Raw genomic sequence first — 17,491 nt, forward strand, 5'->3', positions numbered from 1 at the left:
ACTCTGAACTGTCTCTCTCAGTCCAGAATGTTTATAATCAAAGTGTGTGTGTAGAAAAAACTAAGGGTGCCTGCTTCCCAGGAGCAGTTATCAGTTTCCCTGGGATTCAACCTTGGGTGCTTAGAAACGGATAAGCTATATTATCACTAACTCTGCTACTGCACAGAAAACTTCAGTCTTACAGAAAACACATCTTCAATATGGTTAGTAATTACTAAGCAGTGCAAGGAGTACCTTTCACACAAACTGTGCTATAGTGTCTGCATGAATATGATTAACATGAATCACATATGAATATGATCAATATTTCTTTCACACCTGTAAATTCTAATTGCACTGTTTCTTTTTTGTACTTATTTTTATTGTGTATTTTTAATTTGTTTGTTAAATTAAATTATGTAAGGTGACCTTGAGTGCCAAGAAAGGCGCCATTAAATAAAATGTATTATTATTATTATTATTATGCATCTGTAGCAAAAAATCTTAACAGGGTTGAGTGTCAGGAGGTCAGAAAAAGCACCAAACTGGTGGAGGAAAATCATTCACCACCATGCAATCATATGACACTGTAGTATACACATATTAGACACTATACTGCAGAATACTGTTTTCTGTGTAGGTGGTTACCACCATCACCTGTTTAACAAAATAACACTGTAACGGGGTGACAGAAGCAGCAGACACAGAGTATGTTGCTGTGGAATCTTTAATGTCCATAACACATCAATAACAATCACACTCAGTGAAATAAAGCAAAGCCAGACACACGCAGCGATAGGCAGAATCAAGCTAAGATAGACACAGAGTCCATGACTTGGCAGTCAGGGAGAGGCAGCAGAAGATGATGCAGCACACTCACTCCTCAAGGATCAAGAACGCACAGTGATGACAGGCTGGACCTGTGGGCTGAAGTAGGGAGTGAGGGTGATGAGGAACAGGTGCCTGTGATTATGGAGTATGTGGGGGAAATGGAAAGTGGGAGTGGCTGTGTAGAGGAATATGTGGAATGTGAAGTGGGCGGCTCCCCTGTGGGGCTGGCCCATCCTACCGTGACAAACAGTTAAAACAGGTAAAGGTGAGATGAGTGAGGCCAGATGACTAAACCAAAAGTAAAGAATAAAGAGTTTACTTATGAACGCAAGTCTGTGACAAACGACGGTAAGTTTATTAACACTTATACTGAGAAATGTTACAAATGTTACACTATCGTTCAAAAGTTTGGAGTCACTTAGAAATGTTTTTATTTTTGAAAGAAAAGCTGTTTTTTTTCAATTTAGCTAACAATAAATGCATCAAAAATACACTCTATACATTGTTAATGTGGTAAATGACTGGTTTTTAATGCAATATCTACATAGATGTATGGAGACCCATTTCCAACAACCATCACTCCAGTGTTCTAATGGTACATTGTGTTTGCTAACTGTGTAAGGAGGCTATTGGATATTTAGAAAACCCTTGAAAACCCTTGTGCAAGTAGGTTAGCACAGCTGAAAACAGTTTTGCTGATTAGAGAAGCTATAAAACTGACATTCCTTTAAGCTAGTCTGGAGCATTACAATTGTTGGTTCGATTAAACTCACAAAATGGCCAGAAAAAGACAACTTTCAATTGAAACTCGACAGTCTATTCTTGTTCTGAGAAATGAAGTCTATTCCATGCGAGACATTGCCAAGAAACTGAAGATTTCCTATAATGGTGTGTACTACTCCCTTCAGAGGAGAGCACAGACAGGTTCTAACCAGAGTAAAAGGAGAAGTGGAAAGCCCTGCTGCACAACTGAGCAAGAAGACAAGTATATTAAGAGTCTCAAGTTTGAGAAATCGACGCCTCACAGGTCCTCAACTGGCAGCTTCATTAAATAGTACCCACAAAACGCCAGTGTCAACATCTACAGTGAAGAGGCGACTCGGGGATGCTGGCCTTCAGGGCAGAGTGGCAAAGAAAAAGCCATATCTGGCTAATAAAAGAAAAAGATTAATATGGGCAAAAGAACACAGACATTGGACAGAGGAAGGATTGGAAAAAAGTGTTATGGACAGACGAATCAAAGTTTGAGGTGTTTGGATCACAAAGACAAACATTTGTGAGACGCAGAACAACTGAAAAGATGCTGGATGAGTGCCTGACACCATCTGTCAAACATGGTGGAGGTAATGTGATGGTCTGGGGTTGCTTTGCTGCTGGTAAAGTAGGAGATTTGTACAAGGTAAAAGGGATTTTGAATAAGGAAGGCTATCACTCCATTTTGAAACACCATGCCATACCCTGTGGACAGCGCTTGATTGGAGCCAATTTCATCCTGCAACAGGACAATGACCGAAAGCACACCTCCAAATTATGCACAAACTATTTAGAGAAGAAGCAGGCAGCTGGTGTTTTATCGGTAATGGAGTGGCCAGCACAGTCACCAGATCTCAACCCCATTGAGCTGTTGTGGGAGCAGCTTGACCGTATGGTACGAAAAAAGTGCCCATCAACCCAATCAAACTTGTGGGAGCGGCTTCTGGAAGCATGGGGTGAAATTTCTCCAGATTACCTCAGTAAATTAACAGCTAGAATGCCAAAGGTCTGCAATGCTGCAATTGCTGCTAAAGGAGCATTTTTTGACGAAAGCAAAGTTTAAAGTAGAAAATTATTTCAAATAAAAAAAAAAAACATTATTTCTACCTTGTCAGTGTCTGGACTATATTTCTATTAATTTTGCAACTCATTTGATAAAAAAAAGTATGAGATTTCAGGGAAAACACAAAATTGTCTAGGTGACCCCAAACTTTTGAACGGTAGTGTACATTATGTACAAAATATATTGTTTAATGTTCTAATGATAAAGGGGCGTAATCCAGTCTGAATATGTACGAATCAATCTGTGAGTCTTACTGCGAGATGACAAAATGGCTGAATTGAAAATGTAGACAACAGAGTAGATTCTAAAGCCCATAAATGTTAAAGATCTTCAAGATCATTTCAGTCAGTCCTCTCATATGTGACCTATTAGGTCTGTAGAATAAAAGAAACCGGAGGAACTGTAACAGTTTTCATCATCGTGAAAGGAATATCTCTGACTTTAAATGACACTTCTGCAAAATCTTAGCAGAACATTGGTTAAAAAAACAGAAAAGAAAAGAAACCAGTAGTTATATAAGTTGCCAAATGATGGTGCTAGTGTTAACACAAGTGTCAGTTAAGTAAGTATTCAAGTACATGTACAATACTTTACAGAATCTGAAAAGAGTCATGAATCACATGTCTATGAAAAATGTCCTTTTCCTGTATGTTACTGGGCTTCTGTTAGGGAGAGACTCATCCTGCAGTGACATCAGGTTCATTATAATCAGCATTATCTCTCTGTGTCCAGCATCTCTCTGTGCACCAGTTTCCAGCTGTGTGTGTGTGTGAAGAGGAAACACTCCATGATGGATCTTGATAAATCCAATAGTGGAGAAGGACCCTCTGACCAAAAGTGAGGAACTTTACATCAGCACTTAATCTGATGAATCAGGAAGAGGGAATATTCAGGATAAATGAGATGTAGTGAAGAACATTATTACTCAACACTTTCCTCATCTTCATCAGGGTAAAGTGAGCAGCACCTCCAGTACCCAGCTGTGTGTCTATGAAGAGTGAATCATCTCCAGAATCCAGCTATTTGCATGACTGGTCCATGCATCAACCTCCTGTATTCAGCAGTGGACCTGTGACCTCTGACCCACAGTGAGTGACACATTACACTGGGTTGTGCACCAGAAGGCTGAGAAGGATCCATAAGCAGAACTGATAAACTGATAGATAGAACTAGATAGAAACTGTTGTAAGGACATAGTTGCCTGGAATATAGGCCTGCCAGACTGGATTCCACAGATATTTTGTAACCTCATTGTTTGAGCAATATAGGCTACTCCTGCTAAAATCATCAGACCTATGTGGGCTTAGAGGTCTACCAGGCCGATTTCTCTGCAGGTGTCCCCAAATACACACTTCCCCTTCAGGTTTGTCATCTCCAGTATAATTACCTCAATGCACTCTGGGAAAAAGAGTTGGAAGGTGGACTCATCATCCACACAAGATGTCGCATACCATTTTGGCCCTAGCGCAAGGCTGTAGTGGGTCCCTTTTTCAGCCCAGGAGTTTCATGCCCAAATCCGGCCCAAAATTTTTTTTTCCTCCCAATCATCCCAAACTAGAGATTGAGATGAGCCGGCCAATCGGGAATCCTCCCGAATCTCCCGATTAGCCACTCCGGCTGATATAGAACTGATAAACTGATAGAACTGATAACTGTATCTTTAATAAAATGCACACAAATACAACAAACAGAGCTCACAATAGGGACGACCCTGATGGGCAAGGCAAATACAGGAGAGTTAAAATCCAGGCAGAGAGTCAAAAACCAGAAAGGACTTGATGCGGTAGACAGAGGTACAAATAGGGCAAACAGGGAAAAATATCAAAAGGCAAAGCAAGGATCAGTAACCACAATATTAGACAGAGAGTATACAGGAACAACGGCTTGGTGTGCAATGCAATGGTGTGTTGTGCAAGGAGTCCTTAAGTAGGGTGTATTTGAATAGCTAATTGAAGTCAGGTGTGCTGGTCAGTATTCTGGTGATAGCGCCCTCTGGCGATCCTGGGTGTGATCGGTGTCTGACAGATTCTTTCATCAGACTGAAAGTTTTTTGAAAACTCTTTTCTCAATAATAAACAATATTAACTATAGTTTAAACCACTGAGAGTATAAACCAGTTATGTTTCAGTTTTAGGAACAAAGGAGACACTTTCAGGATCACCCCCCCCACACAGACACACACACACTCACATCCTTGCTTGCTTGCGGTTGTCCATCGGTCCGATGATGACATCCACTTCTGTTTTCTAGTGGTGAATTTTCTGATGGCTGAACAGGCCAATCCTACACTGTAAAAAAACATCCGTTAAATTTACAGTAAAAGACTGGCAGCTGTGGTTGCCAGAACTTTACCGTAAAAAAAACGGTGACAGTGTAAAAAAACACTACGGTATCTTTTTTGACAACCGTAAATTTCATCATTTAGAACTGTTCTTTTTACGGAAAATGACTTTACAGCTTACAATAATACACTGTAAAAAAAACAGTGACAATGTAAAAAACAATACGGTATCTTTTTTGACAACCGTAAATTTCATAATTTAGAACTGTTCTTTTTACGGAAAATGACTTTACAGCTTACAATAATACACTGTAAAATTAACAACTTTTAAAAATAAACATATTTACGGTGAATAATTTTAAAAACAACTGTTTTACTGTTTATCTCTATGATGAACACATTACAACCATTATTATTTTACAGTATTTGATTGTAAAGTCCAACTTCACAGTAAATTACTGGCAGGTCGCCATCACTAGGGCCTCCCAGTTGTTTCCATTTACATTTACATTTATGGCATTTAGCAGACGCTCTTATCCAGAGTGACTTACAAAAGTGCTATGTAGTTGCTTGGAATCTCCAAGGTAGAATAGATAGTCCTGAACACAAGGTACTCTAAGCTGGAAAAACCACTAGACGAAAATCAAATGATACCTAACAATTATACCTGAATATACACATCCCCTGAGGAAAAAGACAGTAAATAATTCCTATAACCCAATTATGCACAATACCTGAGATAAAGACAGTAAGCAATACCTGTAACTAACACCTGAGGAAAGAGACGATAAAGTACAATAGACAAAGCATAATTATGCAAAGTGCACTTGAAAGAGGTGGGTCTTCAGTCGGCGTCTGAAGACAGCAAGTGACTCCAATGTTCGGACACACAAGGGAAGTTCATTCCACCACCTTGGAGCCAGGACAGAGAAAAGTCTGGATGCTTGTCTCCCATGTGTCCTGGATGATGGAGGGTCAAGACGAGACATACTTGAGGCGCGGAGGGCTCTAGGTATGCATCTGGGTTTTACCATGGCCAGCAAGTAAGGAGGAGCTGGACCATTCTTTGCTTTGTAGGCCAGCACCAGGGTTTTATATTTGATGCGGGCAGCTACCGGAAGCCAGTGGAGGGAGCACAGCAAGGGACTGACATGGCTGAACTTGGGAAGGTTGAAGACCAGCCGAGCTGCAGCGTTCTGGATCAGTTGCAGGGGTTTGATGGCATGCATAGGAAGACCAGCCAGTAGGGAGTTGCAGTAGTCCAGTCTTGAGATAACAAGGGACTGGACAAGGACCTGAGTGGCCTCCCTAGAGAGAAATGGCCGAATCCTCCGAATGTTGTGAAGGGCGAATCTGCATGATCGTGTTGTGTTAGCAACGTGGGCTGTGAAGGAGAGTTGATTGTCGACAACTACACCAAGGCTACGCGCTTCCATGGATGGAGTGATCACGGTGTTCTCGAATGAGATAGAAAGATCACGATGAGGACTGGCTCTTGCAGGGATGTACAGCATCTCTGTCTTGCTTGGGTTAAGCTTTAGGCACTTTTATTTTGCCTTAGCAACGTAATCACGCATGAAGTCGTAATCACGCGTATTAAACACAACACGTGAAACATGAGGGCAGGTGATTAGCACTGTAACATTACACAAACACGGTAGGTAGACTCAGACAATGTACAACTACATAAACTAATACAGGGAGACTTAAACTAACAAAACATATAATCAAATACATAATCAACAACAGCATGTCATAACACACATAACGCGTATCAATAACGGAGCCGCGGGGGCTCATGGGAAGTAGCGCCGCCCCCAGTGGACCGACACTACACAATTTTACAGACTTTAAGCAGAAAAGCCTTAAATTTTCTCAAAAATCAGCAGTACGCTTTGTATGTGCACTGAATTCAAAAATCTGTCCCTGACACAGATACGTAATGTGTACGCTGGCAGTGATAAACTAACCAGAGAACATTACGTAAAACGTAATTGAGTAAAGAACAGCGGGAGAAGCGTCTCTACAGTCACCATTTGACTGAAGGCAGCAATGATAGCACAAGACTTGAATATCGAAAACTTTTAAGTGCACCTTGTGTTCCAGAAAACACGGTATTCCTTATATGTATAAATATTTGACCCATATTTACAAAGACAATTTCTAAAATGGCAGTACATTGTCTTATATTTCAACATGCTTTACCTTTCAGCACTGGCCATATTTTTAGCATTTTCTTTCTGTAGAAAGGTGCGATTTTGCTGATTGATGAATGGTTTTCACTGTAAATTGAAATGTAGGCTACTCATCAGCAAAATCTGTAATTTAGACTGAATATTTTTTTTATTTTTAGGGTAATTCCTTGTTTACTACATTACGGAATTTTCCAATATATTTTACCTAAAATATTGAAATTAACATAAAAAATGTGTTCTTTCTACATATTATGACTGTAAAAATAAATTTTATATACTGTTTATTTTTTTAAAGTAAACTATTGCATCTGTTACAGTGATATACTGTTTTCTACTTTATGATCTTTTACTGTTGCTATTTTATAGTTTATTACCGTAAATTCAACAAACATTTTTTACAGTGTAGATCCACAAGTTCTATTACAAGTGGGGCAAGAATACGTAGTATTAGTGTGAATGGGAGCCATGGGTATGTCCCTCCTGAGTCTTTTTAATACGTAGTATTAGTGTGACTGGCAACCATGGGTATGTCCCTCCTAGAACTAATAGTTCACTAGTCAGTAGCAGAGGTGGGCAGTAACGAAGTACATTTACTTAAGTACTGTACTTAAGTACAGTTCTTGAGTATTTGTACTTTACTTAAGTTGATTTTTTTTAAATACTTATGACTTTCACTTCACTACAGTTGAATAACAAATACAGTACTTATCACTCCATTACATTTCTGTCCAGCTCTCGTTACTCGTTACTTCCACACACAACTCTCCTCCCCTCCCCCGATAGTATTTTCACAGGTGACAGCCCATCAGCAATCAAGGATGTGTCTATGAGGTGTAAAATCAAGTTCGGTGTCGCTAGTCATTCTTTTCCTAAATAACAGCAACATGAGAGGAGACGGCGGTGATGGAGCATGCCAGGGTTGCCAACTTTTCAAGATCGCTTGGAGGGAGATTTGAACCTGGACTTGGGGGCGAGTGTAAATTGTTGATCGGGGTGGCGAACGTTACCGGGGCGGTGAAAAATGGACACAAATTAAGTATTATATCGCGATAGCCGGTGGTTGATGGATATAGATCAGAGGTAAATAAACTAGATTTTTTTTCGGCGTGAGATATCGGAACTGTGGCGTGAGAGCGTGTGAAAACGGTCAAATGCGTGTGTCTCACGCTCAATGCGTGAGAGCTGGCAACCCTGGCATGCTCTTTTGCACCCATGGCCGTATCTTGACAAAATGTTCCAGTTTTCTGAACGGATTAATCATTCCTATCGTTTTAAATGCATGCTTTGTTTGCCAAAAACAAACTATATCACTGCATACCAAAATTCACCGTCCCACCTGAGGAAGTATATTACGGTATGCAGCCTAAATGTTTTGTTAAGTGACTATGTAGTCAGAGGAGCTTTGCAGTAAGGCTAGTGAAATGACTTTGCCTGCTCACTCCACTGCTAGGTCTGCTAGGATCACTATAAATAATGTTAACATTATATTGGCAAGTAATTCAAACTACGGAAACATCAATAAGGGAAACCGTGTGGGTTAATCGAATCTTGTCAAATAATGTTTCCATTCTAATGTCAGTGTAGAATTAATGTCAATAATTCTAATGTGGCTGTGATTTCTAGTTTGAAAAGAGTTTGTTAGCATGTTGGGTGGCATGGAGTTGGTGGGCTTTAGCCATACTGCAAAAGGTTGTAGCAAGGTTAGACTACCAAAATGCCACACTGCTAATTTTACTTTGTCTTTGTTTATATTGACTGTAGCATAATGTTGTATTGGATGACTGAATACCTAACTAGCAAAGAGAGAAAACCGTCATTTTAATATTGACTTTTAATATGGTAACATAATTTGCTTAAACAGGTTAGGCTAGGCTAATCAGTGAATTGTGGTTTTAGAAAATGTTTTTGTTCCTTAAACTAAAGTGTAGGTTAAACTTTTCTGCTACCACTACCTGAATGATGTACATCATTGGAATATGCCCATGGACGTAATTTTGATTTCAAAAGTGGGGGGGACATAGATTCGTCGCTATTTAAATATTTGGTTTTAACCGTAAAAACTGGGGGGGACCAAGGCCGGCTTTTGAAAAAGTGGGGGGGACATGTCCCCCCCGTCCCCCCCCAAAATTACGTCCGTGAATATGCCTTATGGATTATTATCAAAGACTGTATGAATATTATGCCCAAAGAGGATTTGGTAGGATGTATAATACTTTTAAACTATAACTTTTTTACAAATGTGACGGAAGGTGTACTTTAATACTTAAGTATTTTTAAAAGCAAGTACTTCAGTACTTTCACTTAAGTAAGATTTTGAACATGCAACTTTCACTTGTATCGGAGTAGCATTTGACCAGTGGTATCTGTACTTTGACTCAAGTAATGAAATTGAGTACTTCGTCCGCCTCTGGTCAGTAGTTCTCCACTATTGTTTAATTTATGAGAAAGTTCTGTAATCATTATCTCACTGTTGTCTAGTTATGATTAGCCAGAATTTCTCACTAGTTAATAGTGTAAACAATGACTAGTTAATAGTGATTTAGGTGTAAATTCACTAGTAGTAAAATGCACTAGTGGTTCATCCCTGCTTAGTTTCCTACTAGTTATGTGTTAAATATCAAGTTGTATCAAGTTGTCTTCCTGTTGAGTGGGTTCTACAGAATGATTAATTTGTTGATAAAACATTGGGTCAGATATTTTATGCCATTTACAACACCACACATTCTACAACTCAGCACGCTCCCTTGAGAGAACATTACGACTTAACAGTAATAACTCATCACGCTCCCGTAAGAGAACAGTATATCAGGACTTAACACCCCCTTCCATAAAATGTGGTTTCCACAACAAAGGAACCACAAACCAAAAAAAAACAAACAAGAACCCGCAAAATCAGCCCCGGGACAAAGCATCAGCGACCACATTATCTTTACCTTTCTTGTGCTTAATAACAAGATTAAACCCTTGTACTATTAAAGACCATCTCATCAAACGATGATTCTTATTCGCCATGGTGTTCAAAAACGTAAGGGGGTTATGGTCTGTAAAAACAACCACAGGTACGGAACTCCCACCCACATAGACCTCAAAGTGTTGCAAAGCGAGGAGCAATGCCAAGGCCTCCTCCACAGTGCTGTAAGGTAGCTGGTGCTTTAAAAACTTCTTAGAATAATAACAAATCGGATGATCCAAGGCCCTGATCATCCTCTTGCATAAGAACAGCACCGGCGCCCGTGTTGCTAGCATCCACTTCCAGCTTAAAAGGTCGTGAGTGATCTGGAGTTGCGAGCAGAGGCGTAGTGCAAAATTCTGGGGCCCCACCGCAAGGAGGCAATGAGGAGGCCCGTGCCTGAGCTAAAATCTCGCGAGCGACCGTAGCGTGCGACCCTGCGCGAGCGGTGTAGGCGTTTATACTTTCGCGAGCGTTGCGAGCGTCACTGCAGTGTAAATATGGCTTTGCAGTGTTGTCCGAAACGATACGTTAACAAATCCGAGCCTCTTGTAATTCCAGGACGAAACATGAGAGAACGTGAAGACGTTAAGATTGGGCGTTTTGAAAATAAACAACCATTAAATAGTGTGATAAAAAGCGAATAATTTCGAGTATATGTATAAATATTTAACTAAGTTTAACGTGGTGGGAAATATTGAAATGGACCTTGAAAGTGATGTACAAATGCTTTAATTCCACCTTGTTAAGGTGTATGAACCCTGCAAACATGACTTTGTTCATCGCGCTGAAGCGCGGCGCGCGTGCGAAGTTACAAAATTCGAGAGGTGCACGACCTCGTGAATCGACAGCGCGCGAGGCCCTCGCGCACGGGCGGAGCCACAGCGATTATGTCATTTTCGCCGCGCAGACCCTCAAGTATAAACCAGGCTTAAGCGTGGGGGAAAACATTAACATCACCCAGGAGGATGACTAAACAACAAACTCGTCCTAAGGCGGGGCCCACCTGTGTTCGGGGCCCCCCCGCAGTGCGTGCCTTGCGTGCCCCTCCCCTACGCCAGTGGTTGCGAGAACAGGTATGCTGCATAACAGTTTTTATTAAATCGAATGCTCGTTGGCATTCCCATGACCACGTGAATACAGCGGTTTTACCAAGCATGTTGGTAAGAGGTACTACGATCGAGGAGAAGTTTCGGCAAAAACAACGATAAAAGCTGGCCAAACCCAAAAATCGCCGTAGCTGCTGTTTATCCTGAGGAACAGGGAAATTGACAATAGCCTGAACCTTGGCATCCAGGGGACGCACTTTGCCATTTCCGACCAGTTTTCCCAGATAGATCACCTCACTGCGACCAAACTCGCATTTCTCCAAATTTAAAACCAAAGAAGCATCTCGTAGCTTCTCAAACACAGTGACTAATGCCTTCAAATGTTCCTCCCATGTTGACGAAAAGACCACCACATCATCAAGATATACCTCACAATTTGGAACCTCACCTAACACCATAAGCATGAGCCGCTGAAACGTAGCAGGGGCATTTCTCAAACCGAAAGGCATCACAGTGTATTGTAAAAACTGATCCGGAGTAGCGAAAGCAGAAATGACAGATGCCCTTTTTGTTAACAGGACCTGCCAATATCCCTTTAGTAGGTCTAATTTACTTATGTGTTTAGCCGTGCCGATTTTATCGTTACAGTCTTCCATACGTGAGATCGGAAACAAATCAGGTGTAGTGATGGCATTAATCTTCCTATAGTCGGTGCAAAATCGAAACGATCCATCAGGTTTGGGTACCAGAATGCAAGGCGAACACCACGGACTAACACTGGGAATGGCAAAATGGTTCTCCAACAAATATATTGTTTCTTGTGCCATCTGCGACCGTTTTTGAGGGTTAACTCGGTACGGATGTTGACAGATAGGTAAATGCTCTCCCACATTGATATCATGTTGTAACAAGGTGGTTGGTAGGGGTACATCAACGAATAAGGTTGGATAACTCCGAATTAATTCAATCAGGTCGTGCTGTGCTGTGCTGGGCAACTCTGCCAACTTCTCAGGGAGATGGAGGAGAGCCTCGGAGTTCGGAAGCCTGGCACAAGGCAAACAGTTACGGCCCAAATGCAAGTTATCCTGTTCAGGTGCATACTCCACGGACACAGTGAGAGAAACTGAAGACGGATTAGTGGGTGAAACAGAGACTGATGGGACTGTCTGGTCTGGACGCGTTTCCTCCGATCGATTATGATACGCCTTCAGCATAATAACATGACATAACCTAGTCTTCTTACCTCGGTCAGGAGTGGCAATTACATAATTGGTAGCTGACAGTTTTGATTGAATAACATATGGACCAGAAAACCGCGCTCGAAGAGAAGAACCAACCACAGGTAATAGTGCAAGCACTCGCTCACCGACTTTAAATTCCCGGCTCTTCGCCTTTTTGTCAAACCTGTTTTTCATCGCCACCTGTGACTCACACAAGTTGTTCTTTGCCACCTTACGAACGAGACACAGACGGTCACGAAGACGCTTAACGTAGTCACATACAGAAGTGGCCTGAGGTCGAGGAGTAGCCAACCACTGCTCATACAACACTAAAAGGGGTCCCCATACACAACGTCCAAAAAGCAGAGTGTTTGGACTAAACCCAAGAGACTCCTGTACTGAATCTCGAACTGCAAACAAAAGTAAGGGTACGCCTTCGTCCCAATCCTTCTCAGTTTCCAAGCAATAGGTCCGTAACATGTTTTTAAAAGTCTGATGGAATCGCTCCAATGCACCTTGTGACTCAGGATGGTACGCACTAGAAAACTGATGATCTATGCCTAATTCCTGTGTAACCTGAGTAAACAGACGGGACGTAAAATTAGTGCCCTGATTGGATTGTATACATGTTGGTAAACCAAAAGTGGATAAAAGAACTTTATCAATGCTTTCACTATGGCTTTTGAGCGAAGTGAACGAAGGGGAATGGCTTCAGGATAGCGTGTGGCCGCACACGAGTGTAAAAATATATCGATTTCCAGCACGAGTCCTCGGTAAAGGACCTACACCAGGGGTAATCAATTAAATCTTTCCGCGGTCCATTTTTGGCAGATAGCTCAGACCTTTGGTCCGGGTTCGCGGTGGCGAACGAAAGTTGTTGAGCGGGGGGGCGAACGTAACACTCAAATGGGTGGTGAACGTAACACTCGTCTGAAAATAAATTCTCCGTTTTAAAATATAGTCTCCCGTTAAAATTTTTTTGGCATTTGGGTCCGTATCCAGTTAATCAGGAATGTGATTGGGTCCGGACAGGACGGCGTTCGGGTCCGGATCCGGACCGCGGTCCGCCATTTGGTGATACCTGACCTACACAGTCAATTAAGACTCTTTCAAACGGCTCACCCACTGCAGGAATGGGGCACAACGGAGCCGGGGGAATAACCTGGTTTGGCTTACCAACCATTTGGCACGCTTTACAAGTACGAAAATACTTTGCCACATCACTAGAAACCGATGGCCAAAAGAAATGCTGAAAAACACGCTGTGTGGTTTTTCGAATGCCTAGGTGGCCTGCTAAAGGATGATCATGGGCCAGAGATAAAATGTGTGAGCGATACCGACATGGAACCACCACCTGTGTAATCGACTCATGCCCTTCTTTAAGGGAAACCCAACTCCGTAACAATACCCCATCCTGAATGAAGTACACATTACGATACCCCGACGAAAAGCTCAAGTCGTTAACACGCTCAAAACATGTTGTTAACGTTTGGTCTGTGTTCTGTGCTTTAATTAAATCTGACCGCGACAAAAGGTCAGACATCGAGATCTCAGTGCCCGAGTACGACGTCACACCACCAGGTGTAGTAACTGGGTGCTCCACAGGAGAGGCAGAATCAAGGGTGTCAATAGGTTTATTCAACTCAGACAACTTAGACATAAATGTGTCCCATAAGGGAACCTCACCGAGTTTGGCAGCCTGTGCCCGAGTCAACACACAAGCAGGGAAATACTCAGGGGTGTCCAGTGCAGTGTCAGCAATAGGCTTTTCGACAACTTCCGGAACCAATAACACTACACCACCCACTATGTCATTCCCTAATATAAACGAAACACCGGTTACCGGTAATTCCGAGCAAGCCGCAACCTTGACTATCCCCGTAAACGTTGCTGCCTCTAAAAACATAGTATGGAGGGGAAACCGCAAAACTCCAAGCTCAACTCCTTAAATGAGTACATCCGTGCCACAGTACGACGCATCAGAAAATGGCAGTACAGACTTCAAAATTAATGAAACTGAAGCACCCGTATCTCTCAACCCCTTTATAGGCCGTTTTTGCTCACCCCTTTCCGACAAAGACACACATCCTTCAAAAATAAACGGTTGAAACACAGGGTCCACATCAGGAACCAAGGAAACAACCGAAGGTACTCAACTCACAGCGTTCACTTTTTTGATCGCGCCTGGATTTTGCAACGCCTTACGCTTCAACACTGGACAAGTGGCGATTATATGTCCTGGGGCATGACAGTAAAAACTGCCTATTTTCTCTAGCTGCTTCCGACGTAGACGAAGACGAAACTGTAATACTCTTAACACCTCGATTTGGAGGCGTGCACCTGTTACGAGACGAAGGAGAAAACACGTTTTATGTGTAAGGACAAACTCATCAGCGGAAGTGGCAGCCACTGCCACACTACAGGCTTTTTGTTCATTTAAGTAATCACCACGTTCTCAGGAAGACAGTTCTTAAACTCCTCAATCAGGATTAACTCCTTTAACTGCTCAAACATTGTGACGTTACTGGCGGTACACCATTTTTCGAATAATAAAGTCTTCTCCCTCACAAAATCAGTGTATGTCTGGTTGGGGTTCTTTACTAATCCTCTAAAATTCTGTTGGTATGCCTCAGGAACTAACTCATAGGCCCTCAGCACAGCCGCTTTTACCATTTCGTAGTCAATGCTTTGTGTCAGTGAGAGAGAGGAACATGCCTCCTGAGCCTTCCCAGTCAGTTTACACTGCAGCATAATCAATCAATCAAAGTTTATTTGTATAGCGCTTTTCACAACATATGTTGTCACAAAGCGCTTTACAGGATTTACAAGGTTAACAATACTATGGGTCCAAATCCCTAATGAGCAAGCCTAAGGCGACAGTGGCGAGGAAACACTCCCTATGATGGTGGGGAATAGGAAGAAACCTCGGGAGAACCAAGACTTAAAAGGGAATCCATCCTCCATTGGGCGGCCTGTTAACACACAAATTACCCAAAATACAGACAAATACAAAAGTCACACACAAATCACACAATCAGACTAAGTAAAGGTAAAAAATGAAAGTTCTGGGTTTTGATATTGTCACTGTAGATGTCTGTTGATGAACGCCAGGCTTTCATTCCGTGTCGGGGCAGCGCGATGCTGGTATTGTAGGCTCCGACTGCAATGTTACTCTCCAGGTGAACCTCGGAGAAAGATGTAGTAAATATGTAACGGTTTAATCAAAGGCCAAACTAAACAGATGAGTCTTTAATCGAGTTTTAAACATTGAGACTGTGTCTCAGTCCCAAATAGAGGCAGGAAGATTATTCCACAATTGTCCTGCGAGCGAAGTGAACGCGCTGGGTTATATTGTTCAATAAGTTCACTAAGATAGTCTGGAGCTAAGCCATGCAGTGTTTTATATGTTAATAAAAGTATTTTATAGTCAATACGGAATCTAATTGGCAGCCAGTGTAATGACAATAGTACGGGACTAATGTGATCAAACTTTTTAGTTTTTGTTAAAACTTGTGCTGCTGCGTTCTGAACCAGCTGGAGTTTGTTTATCGATTTACCACAGACCACAGTTCCTTGGGCCACTGAAGCGTTGTTGCAATCCGCTCAAAGATGGAAAAATAAGCATCAACCTCCTGCTCACTAAACGCAGGAACCAAACTGATCTGTCGACTAACATCAAAAGACGCAGGGGCGGAGACAGAACGAGGAAGCCTTTTTGTAGCTGTGGACTCGTCAGGCACCGCCCAGAACCATGTGACTCCATAATCATGAGTGCACCTGAAAGAGATTACAACACCACACATTCCACAACTCAGCACGCTCCCTTGAGAGAACATTACGACTTAACAGTAATAACATCACGCTCCCGTAAGAGAACTTAACACTTTTCTACTTCTGTTTCAATCGAAGATATTTCTTTTTCTGTTCTTGCATTGTAAAGTGCAGATCTTGAGCTCCGAAGGTCCTGAAAATGGCCTTCACATGACCCTTTAATCATCTTCACTGCATCCTCTTGTAATTTCATTTCCCAAAATTTTTTGAACTCCTCCTCTTCAATCTCTTCAGACAGATTCTGGTAATATGGCTTACATGCCCCACAGATATATGAGCAGAATGTCCAACAAACACATACAACATAAGTTATTATTCCAATTACCTGAAAGAGAAAAATGTTTGCATGAGTCCTACTGAAAACAAGATTAATTCATCATTTTTATATCAATGTCTAGTTAATTTCAAAATTGAATTTTTAAAGGTTATTAGGATATGTTTGACATTTAGCTTGAAAAAACAACCTTATTGATAAATAGTTGGTAACTTACCCTTGACTCTGTGACATAATGTCTTATTATTTTGACTTCCTCAGTGGTTAGACTCGTTATATCTTTACATAGCATTTGCTCATGCCAGGCTGTGACATTTCTTCCAGTTATTTGAAAACAAATGTACCAGTCCCCATCAACAAGAACAGCTATCATCCACAGTAATGCAAGAGTGATAATTTTAAGAAATTGAGGAACCAGCTTATAATTTTCTATTTTACATGGATGTGATCATGGACGTAGTTTTGATTTCATAAGTGGGGGGGACACAACCTGGGGTGGCGGACTGTTGAGCGGGGGGGGGGGGGGGGGTGGGGGGGGGGGGGTGGTTGAATGAAAATTGTTGAGCGCTGTGAACAAAAATTGTTGAGCGGGGGGGGGGGGGGGAGCTCGGAGCTGCATGATCCTAGTGCTAGATTTGTCGCTATTTGGATATTGTTTTTTTAACCGTTAAAAAGTGGGGGGGACATGACTTCGTCGCTACTTAAATATTTGGTTTTAACTGTAAAAACTGGGGGGGACCAAAACCGGCTTTTGAAAAAGTCCCCCCCCAAAACTACGTCCGTGGATGTGATCTACACCTATGACATGTTACGGAGCGTGGACATGGACATGAGCGTGGACATGAACATGAACGTGGACATGAACGTGGACATGAATGTGGACATGAACATGGACGTGGACATAAACATGAACAACCTTCACAGCATCCAGCGCAACTCTTTCAGCTCTTTTTGGTCTTTTTGTCAATTAAGATTAGGATGCAAAAAAGTGTCAGAGCCGGCAGTAATAGATAAATAAGGCAGAATGTAATATTTTCAAGTGGATCACATGGGCATGCAAAGTCC

The 17,491-nt window shown here is 41.8% G+C and overlaps 1 long non-coding RNA gene across 1 annotated transcript in view; it reads left to right on the forward strand.

Annotated features, from left to right (window-relative positions):
* The first annotated feature begins 1,123 nt into the window (after positions 1–1,123).
* The window catches only part of LOC143517637 (uncharacterized), a 30,412-nt gene continuing 14,044 nt past the window's right edge, over positions 1,124–17,491 (forward strand). The window contains exons 1-3 of the long non-coding RNA XR_013132004.1: positions 1,124–1,158; positions 3,359–3,463; positions 3,577–3,714. This is a non-coding gene — a long non-coding RNA (uncharacterized LOC143517637). The remainder of the gene's footprint in view (positions 1,159–3,358; positions 3,464–3,576; positions 3,715–17,491) is intronic.

The sequence above is a fragment of the Brachyhypopomus gauderio genome, chromosome 6, assembly GCF_052324685.1.
Source record: "Brachyhypopomus gauderio isolate BG-103 chromosome 6, BGAUD_0.2, whole genome shotgun sequence".
Classification (NCBI taxonomy): Eukaryota; Metazoa; Chordata; class Actinopteri; order Gymnotiformes; family Hypopomidae; genus Brachyhypopomus; species Brachyhypopomus gauderio.